The 10,594-nt window shown below is 33.1% G+C and overlaps 1 long non-coding RNA gene across 1 annotated transcript in view; it reads right to left on the bottom strand.

Moving 5' to 3' along the window:
• Positions 1 to 3,377: 3,377 nt before the first annotated feature.
• The window catches only part of LOC135196012 (uncharacterized), a 324,883-nt gene continuing 317,666 nt past the window's right edge, over positions 3,378 to 10,594 (bottom strand). The window contains exon 3 of the long non-coding RNA XR_010310271.1: positions 3,378 to 3,476. This is a non-coding gene — a long non-coding RNA (uncharacterized LOC135196012). The remainder of the gene's footprint in view (positions 3,477 to 10,594) is intronic.

The following is a 10,594-nucleotide window of genomic DNA, read 5'->3' as shown; positions in this document are numbered from 1 at the left end:
AAAAATCATCAGAGAACTTTGGGGCATCTTTTCCAAAGTGGCAGATTATGAAACATGAATTCATTCTAATTTCCTAGGTGTTCTGGAGGAACAGTAAATCCTGAAGTGACGTCTTCTTTATATTCAGTTCATTGGATCTGGTCATAAACAGTGAGAAGTGCTTTTGATGATTCAATCTGAGTTTTAAGGGGTTTCACTGATGATTTGAAGGACAGGAGCGATGACCTCTGGAATAACTGGAACATTCTCCGGTATTGTGTAGCTGACCGACTGTTAATGGACAGTTAAACAGATATTTAGTATCATTACTAATATACTTTCATTTTTAACCACGTTTTCAATCGTTACTTCAAGAAAACTGAAAGAATTAGCCCCTAAATAATTGGACGTAAACAATTACGAAGGCGATCCATTTTCTTCGTCAAGATTTCACCAATATCCAAAGAATACTTTGGATACTGGATTTCACATTTCACATATATGGGACGCCATATTTCTAATGTAAAATGTTTGACCTAATCTTGGAATTACTAATTAAGTTATCGATACATTCTCTGGTATTTTAAAATTCAATATTTGTCATTAGTTATCGAGCAGATCTATCCTATATTATCAATGTTATTATTATTATTATTATTATTATTATTATTATTACTAGTAGTAGTAGTAGAGTAGTAGTAGTAGTAGTAGTAGTAGTAGTAGTAGTAGTAGCAGAAATACTAGTAGCAGTAGTAGTAGTAGTAGTATGATTATTTACATTCATAGTAATCATGAATTGGTAGACCATACATTGTCTAGAAGGGTGAAGAATATTACTACCCAGATATAAAATAATTAGAACTAATTAAAATATATAAAGTTATGTACGAACAAGAGAGAGAGAGAGAGAGAGAGAGAGAGAGAGAGAGAGAGAGAGAGAGCTGGAACAGGAACACGCAAGTTAAACGTTACATACTCCAATATAACTGAATTCCCTGAGGAAATGAGAAGGAATGTCATCAGGAAGATTTTAAAATGGGGGAAAACAATGCATAGATTTGCATGTTATTACTAGTGCGTTTATTCAAGAGTATCAAGAGGTAAATGAAGCGATACTTCCTGGGAAACGATGGTGATAACGATTCAGATTAAATGTCGGTAGGTGCAATTAATATAATCTTTTAAGCACTCATAGTTAAGACTCCCCCAGATGAAACGTATTTTTAAGATCGGATTTTTGCTACTGTCATCAGCCTTCTTGTGAATGAACAGATGTCTCAGCTATAATAATCCGACTGATTTTATATTTTTAATATATTCCTTTTCATTTCGGAATAGAAATTTTAAGTCATCGGGTAGCAGGGACGGGTGTTGTGGCCTACAGCGTATGCACATTTTTTATTGTATTCTTGTTCCTTTACTCTCGTTCCTTGATACATGCAGGATTCGCAACTTGTGAAAGAACGTAAAACCCAAAGTGATATTATTGATGACATTCAATACGTTCGCCGGACCAATGATTTGAGGAGGATATTAGCGACTGATGTGAAAATGACCTTTAAAAAGCAACGAAATTGTATGAAATTGTTATGGGTTCCATTAAACAAAACATTTTAAATTGGTATATTACCTTTTAAATAGATTGAATTTGGTATAAAAGTTCTAACTACACACTTAAGTGAATGGATACCCTAACTATAATCTCTGAATCAATTATATATATATATATAATATATATAATATATATATACTATATATATATATATATATATATATTATATATATATATCTATATATATAATATATATATATATATATATATATATATATTATATATACTATAATAATACATACATATTTTTTTCGGTAATAACTACCAAGCGCCCAGCAGTCAACCTCTTCATCACTGAAGAACAACGTAATTTTCTAAAGATATTATGTATTTATATATCTAAACAAATGAACGATCTTGATAGTGGAGAGACTTGTATCATTTGAATCTTTCAAACAAAAGAACAGAAAAATAAAAAAGAAGTCAACGACAGGAAAGAAACAAAACCGAAAAAGAGATTTCGAGTCAACATAAAAATATTAGAAGCAATATAATTTTTTGACGCTGGTCATCGCTCTTGCATAGTTTCAGTTGTTTCTGCAGTTTTGGATTATATAATTGTTATTATATTATTGTTTATACCTAAACGAAATGACACATAGCTAATTTTCTCATTTGTAAATGTGTAGGGAGCCACTCGAGCACTTATTGGGAGTTTTCAGCCTCATTTCATTCTAAGGTCAACTGATAAGAAAATATCACCTTGTGGAGAGTTGTACTATCACTACTTCAATACTAGCTCATTCTGATGTTATTACCACTATTTTCTTCTTCAATAATAAATAATGGGGAAATAGGGCTATCAACCACAGGTAACAGGGAATAGACAAAAAGAAAAATGCAAATGACTGGAAATTCCAACAGCAGTCATTTATTCACCTGGAATGATGGTATAAATAACGGATAATGATCAACGTCTCATTTAAAACTTTCATGGAAATAGGTCAGGCTGTTAATCTCTTTTCACTGCCGATGAAGGAGCCGACTTAACCCATTTGCATAAAGTTCTCTCTCTCTCTCTCTCTCTCTCTCTCTCTCTCTCTCTCTCTCTCTCTCTCTCCTACACACTTACGTACAAATATATGACTGTATTTGTGTGCGTACTGAACAAAAAATATATCTACACGTAACAGTTTCATTAAAACCTTCTCTACTAGGAAGGACAACCCTAGAGACGAAATCCTACGAATATAAAAGACATTTTTATAAAGTATTAAAGCATTAGCAATTCCAAGTTTGCCAAAGAAACTTTTCTTGAAAAAATATTACGAAATAACAGTCTAATTCAGCAAGCCCAGCCACATAATCGCCTTAATAAGAATTCGTGGGCTTCGTCCAGAATTTAATCGTGTATTTACTAATATAAGGATAAGATATACTATATATAAAAAATAATCAGCATTGCTCCAGGCGCAACGGAGTACAAAAGCTGACCAAAAAGCAATTATCGATAACCATGTTATCATTTCCATGACTAAGAAACCTTGTAGAAGCCAAGATCTAAGGACAGCCACTGCAGACGGGATAAGTAAGAAAGAATAGAGCAAATATAGGGACCAGTGACCTGTCTCAAATCAAACATTTCTGATTTTGCATCATATGAATAATGATATCATAGACAGTCTTGCACCGTGGATTTTATTGCAGGAACTATAATACCAGGTGTACCAATAATTACAAAGACCATGGCTCTACCCCTAGATATCAAAGCATAAAAAGTATTCAATCAAAATGCTGACTATAAAAACAAATCTTAAAAATATCAATAAAAGATAGTGTAACACTTACCACACTGCACAACGGAGAAGGCGATGGCGAAGCGTTATCTTGGGAAACGGTTTCAAGACAACAAAAACGCATTATGAAGCACTAATACAACGCGCACCTGCAACGATAAAAATATGTAAATAGTTAGAAAAAAAGCCAATCTTCAGACGTCCTGACTACCTTGTCAGTAAAATAAAACTCATAAAACAAATAATATTAACCTTAATTGCCAACCCTTCTTACTAAGAAGGTAGATTTATTCTGTAAGGCCATGAATAACTTTGGACTAATTAGAATTCACTGGCTATTGACGAAGCAGTGTCTGTTGGCTCAAAATATATTTCACATATCACACGAAATGATTGCAACAACAAACATTCAAATTTATCCGTTTATTTGGTTAACCGCTTAAAAGGCATTCAATTTTCCAAAGCCAACAACTAGAACTGTTGTTCCAATGGTTTCGAACCTTTAGTACAGTATCGAAGTTCCTTAGTTATCCAGTGTCACTGGACGCAGGAAAGATAGATTAGGCAGAAAACAATTTTCATCCAGAATTGACTTTTGATATTTATGTTTTATTCAGCGACATATTTCCAACAGAGATTAGTCCTAATAAATAAAACGTTCTAAAACCAGTTTGAGTAGGACAACTCGAGCGTCAGAATAGTAAATATTTTTGCAAAATTAAAATCGCTCATAACGCAGTAGCAATACTACCACTACTGTTAAAAACAACGATAAATTCTATTACTACTATTATGAAAACTAGCAGACCTAATGCCCATAATAGTAAGATTGTCCGTTTTAACGCCAGGAGTCGCTTCGACGGTTGCTGTCCAGGCTAGTGTTGTGCTTGAATTTTCGGTTACGGGGTGGAGACATAACGCCCATTAGGGAGGGGTGGGGGGAGGTAGGATGAAACCCCATTATAAACCATCTTAGGGGTCCCCACTATAACCCTGCCAAGTTTCATGTACATCAGCCCAGCCGTTTGGCCGTGATTGAATGACAGACAGAACGCCAATTATATATAGTAAGATCATAATAAATCCATTATTACTACTATGAAAATGATGACAATAAATGCATCATTACTGCTAATAAAATGGTGATAATAAATACATTATTACTAACCATTAAAATGATGATAATAAAAGCCATTACTAAAGTGACAAAAACATTGAGAAAATCTTATACCGATATATACACAAAAAATTCATGAAAATGAAAATAAAATTCAAACAAAACGTTCCATATAATAAAAATTTCATGTACTTCTTGCTTGCAAGATTAAATTTATCTAATCATTCCTTCGGGCTTCTGGGAGACATAAAAGCCTCCAAGCTTTTTCTCGGGAAACACGTTGTTATAATAAACATAATAATTTGTGTTCCCAATGATAGAACACACACAGATAAAAGATTTCTGCAAATACTGTATAAGGAAAACAATATAATAAAAATCACTAACCATGCAACTATCGATTATGACCTGCAAATATGGAACTAGGTAAAAAAAATGTATTGCAAAAATTACTTAACTTTGTAGGTACCAACCTATCAACATTCATCAAAAACATCGATTATTGTCCATTATACACAAAATATCGTAAAAATAATGAATATTGGAAAATGCATCACAAAATACAAAAACGGAGATAGATCACTTACCAAAATTTTTTTTTTTTTTTGCATCAGGACTTCTGTGAAACATAACACGACTACATAAAGAACTTGACGTGAGCACGATCGAAGGTAGTAACTATGCACTATACACTCCCCCCTTAAACACTCCCTTACAAAAACTCGGAAAAACGTGAAACTGCACTTGCCGGTCAAATGATGTCTTCTATTATGCAAAAGCTTGCATACATAATGGTCTGGAGATTGCGTACTTTTGTAATGCCATTCTTGCGTTTATAATTTTTTCTAAACTGTCTTTTGGGCTCAACGCAAATATGAATTGCAAGTAAGTATTCATAAAAGCCATCTCAGTTTCATGTAATTGTCTAACGAATAAGGATGCATGATACCATCTCAATTTTCTTTTATATATTTAACGGTGACTTTGCCTGTTTTAGCAAATCACCGAAAATCAAACGACAAGCCAAAGTAATAAATGTCTTAAAAATTCTCAACGAGAAATCTCCTCCTGAAGTAAGCAACATCGCATGCTGAACACGCTGTCTTGAAGTTAAATAATCATATTTTTATGGCAATTACGTTGAGGCTCTCGTCTGTCTCGAATGTCTCCTTCTATGATACACTTATGCCTGGTGCGTAATCTAAATGCAAAATGAGAGCTTTTGTCATTTCTTTAAAATCAGCACGTATATATTGATACCGTGACCTAACAATATAATTCGATTATAATCATTGCCATTCTGGCCTGAAAAAAATTGTTTATCAAAAATAATTGGTCACATAAAGAGGTTCCAAAGGCATCTGCCATAAAACAAAAGTAATTGTCCCCAAGGTTTTACAGTGGTTGACTGTCCATTTTATCTAGATATTATTCGTACTGACTGTCCATTTGATCGAAGTATTACTGTGGTGACAGTCCATTTTATTCAGACATTACTGAAGGGACTGTCCCCTTTACTCCCACTAAACCAAAACACATTCTTTGCTAAGCCTATACACATTCCTACTAAACCTAAGTACACACCCCCACTTAACCTAAACACACCCACCTAATCCGAAACACATCCTCACTAGACCTAAACAAACACCAACTCTAACCCTAAATCCATACTAAACCTAAACACATCCTCAACTAAACAGAGAGACATCCACAGTGAACCTAAACAAAATCCTTGATACAAATTATTAATCACAGAAAAGAAAAAAAAAATTTCAATACTATATTTCAATGATGTCGGGTGCATGAAATAGGGAAAGATAAACCTGTAGAGTTTATTTGCCATATACGTTAGAAAGGGAAGGAGGAAAGGGAATAGGAAGGGGGCACGGGTTTGAAACCTACCTTATTTTATCTAAGTTGGGTCAAAACCACACATCACTAGGCTGTATTTTTATTATTTTGCCGACGTTTCGTAATTATTTCTACAGAATTACATCTTCTGGGCTACACATAAGAATAGATAAAAACAAAAATAAGTTAAAAGTATAGTCTAAAATTTCATTTAAAATATAACAGAGTAAAAATGAAATATATAGAAATAAAAAACACAACCAACCTAGATGTGAGACAGCAAGAAACTAAATGGAAGGGAAGTGTTACCGTTTCATGAAGAAGGAATTCCCATAAATGGGACCAGAAAATCCCACAGATTCCCATAAAGTATTCTCAGGCTCCCACCAAATATCCTATGATATATTTTTCTAAATTTACTATAACTTCGATTTCCCTTGAACACATGAAAACTCCTTGGAATCATATTCAGTAATACGAAACCTTAGTGCTCTATATTTTGAAAAGGTGTAAAAATAAGATACGTTTTGAAGTTTCCTGTTTTATTTGCAAAATAAACAGTAAGCATACTGGCAAAAATAATTGAAGGCTACTGAGTGACTTGAGTACCTAATAATGACAAAATTAGAATAATCCTCGGAAACAGAAATTAGATTAATCCTTGGAAACAAAAATTAGATTTATCCTTGGATACAACAATAATTAACTAAAATAGTCCTTGGAAATTAAGACAATAAGAATTAACTTATGTATAAAGCGAAGCGTTAATCAATAATAGAAAGCATAAAACTTAAGATTTTCTAAACAAATTAACATTAATATTCCTACTCTTCGTCCTCCTCTTCTGCTAAAGCCAGCAAATCCCTGTCACAATCCTCATATTCAATCACATCCTTAGCCATAAATTTTTTTTTCATGTCAATAGGTGGCTCAAAAGTTACGCATGTTTGATTTTGAAGTTTTAGGCCGTACCTTATTTGTAAAATTGCCTCTACACTCCGTACAACTAGGCGGTTCCTCAGCTTATTGTGCACTCCGTTCATCTGAGAGAATATCCTTTCGACCGAGGCATTACAGAATGCAGTGAAGAAGTGCTAAGACCAATGATAAAATATTCGAAAATCCTTGCTGACCTATTGAATTTCTCTTTTCATTAACTTCTGCCCAGAATGGAACCACATCTTTCATACACTCCTGAGGCCATTCTTTGAGACATAAAGCCTGCAATACACTCTCAAGCTTATCCATGTCATTAAAAGTTGATCTATACTTTGCAGCTAATGAGGAAATACTATCTTTGCACTGAGAGGTAGCATGTTTAGGGTGCAGTTTTCCTAACAATAATAAGCAGTCCATGTTTTCTGGCAATCGCATTTGTATTTCCTTAATCAACTCTACCGCAAAAGTTCTACAAGGTTCTTTAACATGAGTGATTTGTGCTTCGTTATGAGGACATTTTAACGCAGCAGTTCCAAATTCATAATCCAAAATTAATAGCAAATACCAGCATAACAATCTAAAAACTTTAGCCCAGGAAGTTGTTCAAGTGAACACTTTGCAAGTGAGTAGGCTCTACAACTATTTGCATTACATTTCTGTACATGTTCAGTAAATCTTGTGTTAATTTTGTGACATCAGCCCTTTTAGCTTGGAACAGCTTATTTACCCCGACTACTTCCTTCAACACCTTCCTAACAAACAGGGTCTTTATAAGCGTCTATCAATACCTTCGCATGTGGCAACGTTCTGTAGATGCTGCCAACTAAAAAAGGAGCTTCAGTGCATCCAATTGGTCAATAATAACATTCATTTGCCTCTAAACGGGCTAACCAACGAGTTGCTGACATGCCCCTGGATTCTTTTTTGGTTTTTTACTCTCGAGAGTCTGGTAGATTTCATTATATTGCTGAATTCGTTTGGGACTATTTGAGAACCAATTACATGACTCACGAATAATGAATCCTAACGCTGCTGGCAGCAAGAAGTAGAGAGTGACAGATGCACCGAAATACAGTCAAGTCAAGGTTGTCATTTTTCAGCAGGGTTACAAGGGAATAGACATTTCTCTAGAAAACCTGACGTTCTAACTGTAAAAAAAATGAGTTTCTATGCAACCTTTCCATATATCCATGACCATTTCCAGCCATATCAGTCAAATTAATTCCAAAAAATCCTCTTAATATAGCTTCCTTGTTTAAGATAAAAGATCAGCTGTGTCCTTATGTCCTCTGGTGTCATCTATAAATATACTTGCCCTAAATGTATTTCAGTCGACTTCAGTACTTAAAGTGCGCATTGATCCACATCTGGGAGTCAGTTTCCGCACAGGTAGCAGAATCTCAAACCCAGAGCATCCAATATCAGAAACCATTCAAAACAATGTAAAGCCTACATTGACAACACAGATTTTAGTGTCATCGGTCATACTGCCAAGCCTCAAGAGTTAACAATCCTAGAGTAGTTGTTTATAAAAACAACTTGTACTATCGTTAAACACTCATACATCTGCGAGTCAATTGCATTTAGCCGAAGTTCGTACTGTGGTGGTTTCCTTCCATTTAGTTCCTTGCTGTCGTCTCACCTCTAGGCTGGCTGTGTTTTCATTTTAATTTTTCATTTTTACTGTTATATTTTAAATGAAATCTTAGACTATGCTATTAACTGTTTTATAAGTTTTTATCTTTTCTTATGTGCAGCCCAGAAGATGTAATTCTGTAAATAATTACGAAACGTCGGCAAAATAATAAAAAATAGTGTCTAGTGATGTGTGGTTTTCGTCCGTCTTCCTCTGATTATGTTACTTGGAGTAGCTCCCTGTGCTGTATCAGCAGTTAAAGAAAATAACAGATGCTTTGAACGGGAATCCTAAAGGAAAGGAATATGTGAAGTATGCGCAGCAGAATTACATAATCAAGGATAACATTCTGTGTAGGTCCGTGACAAAAAAAAAAAAAAAAAAAAAAAAAAAAAAAACCTGAAGCACCTCGCTGGTGACTAACGACCAGGTAGTGGTGCCAATCTTGCTTATACCAATCGTCCTAAACTGGTTGCATTCCAATCCATTACATGGTCATCCAGGGTTCTCTATCATGTCACAGAAAGCCAAATCACTATTTTATTGGCCTACGATACTTACAGATATAAAAAAACACATAGCTAATTGTCACATCTGTCATGAAAACAAAGGGCACACTAAGACACCTGTCAGCCTGGGGGCCTATCCCGTGCCCAACCAACCCTTTGAAAGAGTACACTTAGATTTATTAACAGGGTTTTACGAGTCTGACCGAGGAAATAAGCACCTCGTAGTGTTAATAGATGCCTTGACTCGATATACAGAATTGATAGCACTAAAAACTAAAACCGCAATTGAATCGCTAGGAAATTTTACGAGTGCTACATCTGTAAACATGGAATTCCACACATGATAATCTCTGACTCGGGTGGAGAATTCAATAATCATTTCCTTAACTCGTTGTGTGAATTCCTTTGCATTAAGAAAATCAATACCATGATTTATCAACCAGAGTCGATTGTTTAAGCTGGTTTCTTTGTAGTTTTTTTATTTTATCTGAGCGCGACTTCAAGATAATTTCAAACAGTACTCTGAGCATTCTGAAGTAGTGGAGAACATTTCAGTTCAAGCATGGATGAGCAAACCTTAGTTACTTTTCTGAATCTTTTTGAATTTACATTTTTGACACTAGTTAGAATAGTTAATTATTTCATCTTTTCTAGTTATTCGATAACAAATAGGTCATTTTGTCTAATATACTATGCATCAGTTTACTGTGATCAGTACTACTATAAATTATATGCATTTTGTTTCTTTTTAATAGAATGGAGACGAGACGTGAATGAAAATTAATATATATATATATATATATATATATATATATATATATATAATAGTATATATATATTTATATATATATATATATATTATATAAAAATATAAAAATATATATATATATATAAAAAATATATATATATATATATATATATATATATATATATACATACATATATATATATATATATAACATCCAATATATATATCATACATATATATATATAAATAATTATATATATATATATATATATATATATATATACCATAAAAATATAGATATATATACATACATATATATATATATACATATATATATATAATATAATATATATAATATATATATATATATATATATAAATACATACATATTTATATACATACATATAATATATATATATAATACATATATATACATACATATATATATATATATATATATATATATA

Source organism: Macrobrachium nipponense, chromosome 17, assembly GCF_015104395.2.
Source record: "Macrobrachium nipponense isolate FS-2020 chromosome 17, ASM1510439v2, whole genome shotgun sequence".
Lineage (NCBI taxonomy): Eukaryota > Metazoa > Arthropoda > Malacostraca > Decapoda > Palaemonidae > Macrobrachium > Macrobrachium nipponense.
Note: the sequence above shows the minus strand (reverse complement) of the source record. Positions and strands in the feature narration are given on the sequence as shown.